The sequence below is a fragment of the Wolffia australiana genome, chromosome 2 (genome assembly GCF_029677425.1).
Source record: "Wolffia australiana isolate 7733 chromosome 2, ASM2967742v1".
Taxonomy (NCBI): domain Eukaryota; kingdom Viridiplantae; phylum Streptophyta; class Magnoliopsida; order Alismatales; family Araceae; genus Wolffia; species Wolffia australiana.
The window spans coordinates 7665481-7673084 of record NC_135836.1 but is presented as its reverse complement, the minus strand read 5'-3'; the positions used below and the strand labels follow the sequence as shown (position 1 = coordinate 7673084).

At 43.3% G+C, this 7604-nt stretch overlaps 1 non-coding gene across 1 annotated transcript; it reads left to right on the top strand.

Annotated features, from left to right (window-relative positions):
• The first annotated feature begins 3270 nt into the window (after positions 1-3270).
• TRNAK-UUU (transfer RNA lysine (anticodon UUU)) lies at positions 3271-3343 on the top strand. Its single transcript has one exon. It is a non-coding gene; the product is annotated as a tRNA-Lys (tRNA).
• Positions 3344-7604: the final 4261 nt, after the last annotated feature.

Genomic DNA, 7604 nt, shown 5'->3' with positions numbered 1-7604 from the left:
TATCCAACAAAGAGTTGTCTTACTTTCAGATAAAACTGGCGACTTGCCCATTCAGTTACTTTGGCACTGGACGTTCCCAAAACGGAGACTATCGGGTCGGGTGAATTAGAGAATAGACAGACCTCTGCATTCCAGTCTTCCTTCTCCTTTATTTCGTAACCTATCCGAAAGAGAATCCAGTACCTCTTCTCTTGGTCGTTCATATCTGAATAGGCCGAACTGGCCCCCGCGGATATCTTTGCTTCGGAACATAACAATTAGAATTAGGCTCAGTCAACTGGAATGTGTTTTATCCATATGGGAGATCTTCCAATTGAGAAGATCCATCGACCTGAGACGAAGAGAAAGGTCTATCTATTTTCTTTAATGATTCAGTTAAACCAATGATTCGTTATTGGAGCAGATAGCAACACAACATCATCGGACATGCGTATTTATTTCATAACCTGGTTTCATTAATGGAAATTTTTTTATATAGTGAGGGTTACGAAGTAAATCATTATTGTTTAGGCAGTTTATATCATCCATACATAGTGTTTTAATCTAAGATGAAAATTCTTCCATGTTTCAGCAGTAGCATATTGTTCCATGGAGCTAAGGCGCGTAGCGCTAATCATTTATCAGAAATAAAAAAAAAACAAAATTTCCACCCGCTCACTTAATCTCTTTTTCATGGCCACATATCGAGCTAAGGAATGGGAAAGATTTTTCCTGTTACATGAATGTTTCATCCGGGAAAAGTTTCTAAACAATGTCTTTGTCATTTGATCCAATAGCCTTCCGTTAGATAGGTTATTGATAAATAAATACTGAAAACTCTCGGATAGAGTATTAGAACAGAAAGATCTATTAGATAATGAACTATTGGTTTACGGCGATGAATCAACAATTCGAAGTGCTTTATCCGCTCCTAAAGTCGCGCGTCGCGCCTTCGGAACCTAAGATAGATGTAGTGTAGGAGGATTTTGATTTTTAAGTAATAAGCCCCTTTGACATCTCTTCATCTGCAAAGAATTCTCGACGTGAAAACACAGAGACTTTGGGCTTTTGAATAGGAAAAATAATTATTACATAACCGAAAGTTTTGACGAAGGCGCGAGGAGCGGGAGCGGTTATCGTTCTTCAAGAAGTCAAGATAACAGAAGTCACTTATCGTTCTTCAAGAAGGTAACGTTATGTTTACATAAAGAAGTCAAAGAAATAAATCAGGTTCCGAAGGTTATCCGAAGGTTCAGCATTCATGAGTTTATGATGGACCGGATCTCGAAAGGTTATGAAATAAATACGTATGAGAAAGGTTCTGCTATCACGAAGTTATTGCACGATCCACCCGCTAAGCTAATAAATGCAGCATAAATAAGAGAGTGGGAGGCCGGCTCCTGCCTCGGAAGGAGGTGCACACCCATGATGGAATTCATTTACTTCGTAACGGTGGGTTCAATGGAGAACTCATTTACTTCGTAACCTTTTATTGGTACCATTCTGTTATCGATCACAGCTGGTTGGTGAGTCACCCAAACGATAAAGGTCCCGCATATCTTTTTATATGATCAGCGGTCTCATTGTTGCTATGCCCGAAAAAGTAACGTGGAGAAGAGGAATCAACAAACAATCAAGGTTCCGACGAGGAATAACGAAGAAACGAAGAAGCTAATCAACGAAGGTTACGAAGTAAATGACCCCAAGAAGTAGAATACAGAGGGAAACCCTGTTACGAGTAAGCGGAGAGGAAAGATCTCCAGAGATTCCTATCTCATTCCATTCCAGTGGCTCGACCAGTAACCAATGGCGAAAACTAAAAAATCCATGGTTTCCCGGCTCATTTCGACCAAGAACCGGAAAAAAGAAGCGGTTTTTCGCACAGCTTGCTCATAGTGCGGGTCCTACTTGTATCTCGTATTTGACCGAAGAAGCATCGGACAGGTCGGAGTTCCTACCTTCTTGGGACTCCATGGACCAAGATCTACTTTCATTATATGGGCAATATCGATCTACTTTAGTAGATCATATGGATCTAGAAAAAGCTTCTTCTTTTGAGGAATTTCCAACATCTCTTTTCCATTTCCATTTACCCAGTTCATATCTTTGTTTCGTGTGTTCCCGGGAATAATTCGATCTCTTCAATCTCGGGATACTAAAATAAGGTTCTGAAAGGTTACGAAGTCAAGTTAAGTCAAATAGGTCGGGAAGAAAGAGTAAGAGGTCAGGTCAGACGAAACGTCGGTTGGTTCCACCACCACTATAAATTGGACATCTATCTATAGACTTCTAAAATCAATAAGAAAGAGCTAGGCGCACTTCTTTTCTTCGTGACCCTTCTGCTCCCGCTCACTCGCGCCTTGCCCAGTTCCTTTCTAAGTAAAGTAATGGAACGAAGAAACTCGTAACATGTTGACGCGAAGACCTCCGAACTGAGGGTTCGGTCAGTAGAGGAGCGCCCAGCGCCCAGACCGCTCTCTAGCCGACTGATTCTTTTTAGAAGAGAGGGAACGTGTCACATTAGAAGTGAACCAGGTGTCCTCTAATCATAATCACCACTTCTTCTAAATCAGAACCTCTTTTAGTTTAGTAGACTCAGCTATTCATTGTTCATTCTGAACCTTCTTATTCATTCGCTCCCCCAAAAAAAAAGAAATTGACTTTCTTTCAGTTCTTATTTCATAACGTTCTGCAAGAACTTCGTAACCTTCGGTGCTCCATCAGTCGCGTCTTCATCTTAATCTTCACGCTCCTCGCGCCTCATTTGAGGGTTTGGATGAATCTGTAAAGTAAAGGTCAAAGGATGGAACCCTTTTCTCGTTCTCACTCAGGTTCTTCAAGAAAACGCCAGTTCTTAACAGAACCTCGACCTGTTCCGTCGTCGAATCTCCACTTACACTACACTGCGCTCGAACAGTTGAGCGATCGCTGGCCAGCTACTTTGCAGAACCTTAGAATGGAAGAGAGCATAGATTCATTCTTTCTTTCAGAACCTCATGGGTAAGACCAGGACAAAGAAAAAAGAGTGCTCTCGCCAACAAAGACCGTCAAACAAACCATAGAACATTGTTCGGTCGAACCGTACGGCGGCCGGAAAGAAAGACGACCTCACCTTCTCTAGGTGTCAGTGAGAGCTACTGTATTTAGCTCTTTTTTCTTTTTTATTCTGGAAAGATGACCAGACTTGCTCCGCAGTACGAGCCTCATACAGAGCCGCGCCCTTGTGATATGATGAGAAGAAAAGGTAGTAAAACACCTTTTATTTTCCGCACCAATCCGTAATTCAAAGTTGGGTGTATAGCTCAGTTGGTAGAGCATTGGGCTTTTAACCTAATGGTCGCAGGTTCAAGTCCTGCTATACCCAAACCTACCAACCACCGTAGTAAAAGTAAGGATGCGTAGTAGCGTTAAAAGTTTGTTAGACTCGCTTCGGCGACTTCGCTCGTTAGGTGAGGTTCCGACTTTAGGTTCTGAGGGGCGAACGAGCGGGTTACGAAGTGAAGATTCATCTTCTAAGAAGTCAATGAATCGATGAAGAAGAAAGAAGAAGGTTATCCGTTAAGAAAGGGGCGCAGCGTGAATGAAATAAACGATGAAAGGTTACGAAGTCAATGAACAATATGCGAATGAAGAAAATAAGAACCTTTGTTCTGAGGCGCGGAAGCGGGGAAGATTAAGATGAAGACGCGAGTGAGCGAGCGTTACGAAGTAATGGGGCTTTTATTTTCTTCGTGACCTCAGAACCTGGGTCGTTTACTATACTATTACTTATCTCTTTTTTTTTGAATTCTTCGCCGCTCCGTCGTCTTCATCTTAATCTTCACGCTCGTCTTCATCCTCATATATTCACCGCTTCCGCGCCTGCTCATAAATTCGCACCTGAAGTCGCCCCTTCTCCAAACCTGGTATTAAAATGTCGCTATGTGAGTGAGACATTCTCTTTTTTAGACCATGTAACTATGCCCTTCTTTAATATTGTATCGTTTTCTTTCAGAACGTCTCTCTCGTCTGCGACTTTTCCTAGATATGATGGCTTTGGTCAAAGGTCCATTACCGACCGCGCAATCTGATTGATGCTTCAGCCAGGATATCTGCTAACGGCAATCTAAAATGTCGGGCCATGTCTCATATCTGATCGATACCTCCTTATCTTAATCTTAATGAAGATGTTGTGTTTCTTGCAGAACCTTCGAATAATTATCCTAGGCATCACCTTCGGATAACCTTATCCGCTGATTCAGTGACATTATTATTCTTTTTATTATTATTCGATATTTCTTTTTTCTAAAGATAAAATTTTTTGACTTCGTTACTTCGTTTCATCTTCACTTCGTACCTCGCTCCTGCTCATAAATTCCTCGCGCCCGCTCGCTCGTCTTCATCTTAATCTGAACGCTCGTCTTCATCCTCCGCTTCCGCGCCTTGAGAACGTTTTATGTGAAAAATAACATAACCTTGAAGAACGTTGTTCTTGCATTTATTCTTCTTCATCTTCGACTTCTTATCCACGCTCCTAAGCGCCGTCGAACCTGAATCGCTCCGCTCCCGCTCACTCGCGCCTCATTCATCGTTCTGCTCCATCAGTCGCGTCTTCATCCTCATATTCACCGCTTCCGCGCCTTATACCTTTTTTATGCCAAGGGGGATGCGAGATAACATAGTAGATTCAGCCCAAGCCAATAGTCTCGAAAAGGGTGCCATCCATAGCTTTTTTTCTTGCAGAACCTGAAGGTTTTATTTCAGTTCTTTATTCGCTTCGCCCCTTCGGAACCTTTGGTGTAGAAGTAAATCATGATTGACTTCGTAACCTCGCTCCGTCGCGCGTCGCTTCTGCTCACTCGCGCCTAACTTGACTCTTATTTCCCCACTATGAAAGCTGATCCAGGGGCTAGTCCGGCTACTTAACTTCGTTACCTATCTTTCCGACTCAATTTCATTGATTAGCATTTACTTCGTAACCAGGTTCATAATGAAGTGAGAGAGGGGGCACCAAATATAGGTGCGTACCATTGCCCCAATCCAATGGACTATGTCATATAGAAAACAACCCATGGAGGTTGGTTCTGAAAGAAAGATAGGCTGGTTTTGTTTTTGCTTCCTTCGAGCTACCAAACTATTTCGTCAGAAGGTGTGGGTTTTTCGCAGAAGTAAATAAAAAAATGGACTACGACTTAATTAAGTAAGGGAGAGGACAACCCCTGTTTCTGGCTGGACTTCAACGAGTGAGTGCTATTCCCATTCCTTACTTTGGTCCGACCCGACCGAACCCGACCTGTTTGCTTGCTCACTAGAAGAGTCAAGCGAGAGCAGCTAGTTTAGAAGGAAGAGGAAACCTGGGGCTATTCGGCCTCACTTGTCGGAGACTGAACTACCTAACCTTAGCTCGCTTACTTGCTGATCAAGGAAACAACCGGTCATTTCCCTCTCAGCATAGAGGGAGGAATATTTTCAAACTCACATAACAAGTCGAAAGCCCTACTTATTACTTCGTACCTTGAAACAAGGTTATCTTCGGCTTGCAGGGCTCTTGACCTACTTTTCCTTGGCAAAGTTATCCTACATGCATCCATTACGGAGACTCTCCGGCTGCACCCTGCCCTCAGGTGACCCACGCCTAGCCCTCCAAGCTCCGAAAATGATACGTTCTGCAAGAACTTCGCTCCCGCTCCTCGCGCCCGCTCACTCGCGCCTTGGAATTAAGAGCAGTCCTTTTGGGTGTGCTCTCTATGACCTTCCATCCACCCTGTCATGTAATAAATGCAACTTACTTTAGGTATCTAATGTGATCTTTTCTGTGTCTGTGTAGGACCCACGCAAGGATGACCTCGTAACCTGATGGTTCTGAAAGAAAAGCAGGAGGCATGGTTACTTATGTCCCCTACTCAATAGGTAGAATGGAGTACGACTGGAGTGCTTTCTTCGTGACCTCAGAACCTAAGGTCGAACCTGAGCGTTGGTTTAAAGACGGTTACTTCGTAACCTTCGCTTCGGAACCTTTGACTTCGCTCCTAAGCGCTAAGCGCCTTCTACATCTTCCAGGTAAAAGACTAGCAACGTCTTTGTAGCTTTTTCATTCTTCCTCCGTCGGAACCTAGATGTCAAACTTTACCATCCAGGGCCATGACCCCTTCTTCCAGAGTGGCTTTACTGTCAAAATGTGTTTGTGTCCTTGGGGTTTCATTGCAGGCTGGGCCTAGGATATGTTTGGGGAAGGACGATACCGTCAGATAAAGATGACACTGGCCATTCTCTGCAGGTTCTATACCTTTACCCTGATGCCGAAGCATCCCGTGAAGTTATGTTTACATAATGGCGGCCGCTCATCGTTTCTAGACGTTCTTGAATGTTTGTTGTTAATAGTCTTTTCTGATCAAGGCGCGGAAGCGGTTCATATATGAGGATGAAGACGAGCGTGAAGATTAAGATGAAGACGAGCGAGCGGGTTCTTAATTCTTGCAGAACCTCCAGACAAAAATTCCTAATCTAAAAGCCAATTGTATGTTGTTATGACTGTTCTTATTTATCAGAAAAACATACTCCATCTCTTTCTTTTACCAACGCCCGGAAGATTAGGAACTAATAGCACAACTCTTGTAAAGATTTTTTATCTTTTATCAATTCTTGGTTCACAAATTAATTAATAACACAATTTACACTAAGAGAGCAACCGGAGTCATATATATTAGATGTTCTATTGCCGAGTAGGTTCTTACTAGCTCATCATGAATAGCTTATGCCAGAAGATGGAGAGAATAGAGCATGATAAAGGTAACGCGAAGTGTTAGTGGGAAGGTTCTGATTTCTCAGAAACTTCAATCATTTCACGCGTGTAAACTTCAGGTTCTGCAAGAAAAACAGAACTTAATAATTGTGAGAAACGTAGAGAAGTCATTGATGTAAATAAATTATTTCTTGAATATTGCAATTGTTGAAGTACAACGTTCTGCAAGAAAAGAGGTTCCGAAGGCGCGGAAGCGGGGAAGATTAAGATGAAGACGCGACTGATGGAGCGAAGAAGCGACGGAGCAGAAGGGGCGAAGCAAGTAGTCACAGAGTGTGAGGACGAGTGGAGCGAGTCTGCTCGCTGTGGAGAGAGTGTCCCTACCACAAGTGCATCCCTTCTTCCTTGATCGGCTGACGTGATCAGGCACGGATTGGGGAGCGGGGATCGAGGTGGGTGGAAGACTGGAATCATCATCCCAGTTGGATATTCGAAGGAGAAGAATCCGCCACAGGCGTGGAGTATCTTGTCTGTGGTGTGATTGAGAATGGGTATTGGTTGGAAGCGCGCGTATTGTTTTATGTTTGTAGGACCCGAGGAACTCGGAGGAATCGAGGGAGGATAACCTTACTGAAAAAAGGCGAAAAGGAGGAATGGGAGTCCCGACGTGAATGGGAACGAGAATGGATAAAAGGTTCGTGGGATTGTGGGTTGGGAGCCTTCTTGACTTTCGTAACCAAATATTCTTCAATAAAAATGAAAGACAATTCCGAATCTGCTTTGTTTACGAACAAGGCGCGGAAGCGGTGAATATTAAGATGAAGACGCGACTGATGGAGCGAAGCGACGCGCGACTTTAGGAGCATTGGAAAAAACGTTACGAAGGTTTCTGATTTATTAGAAA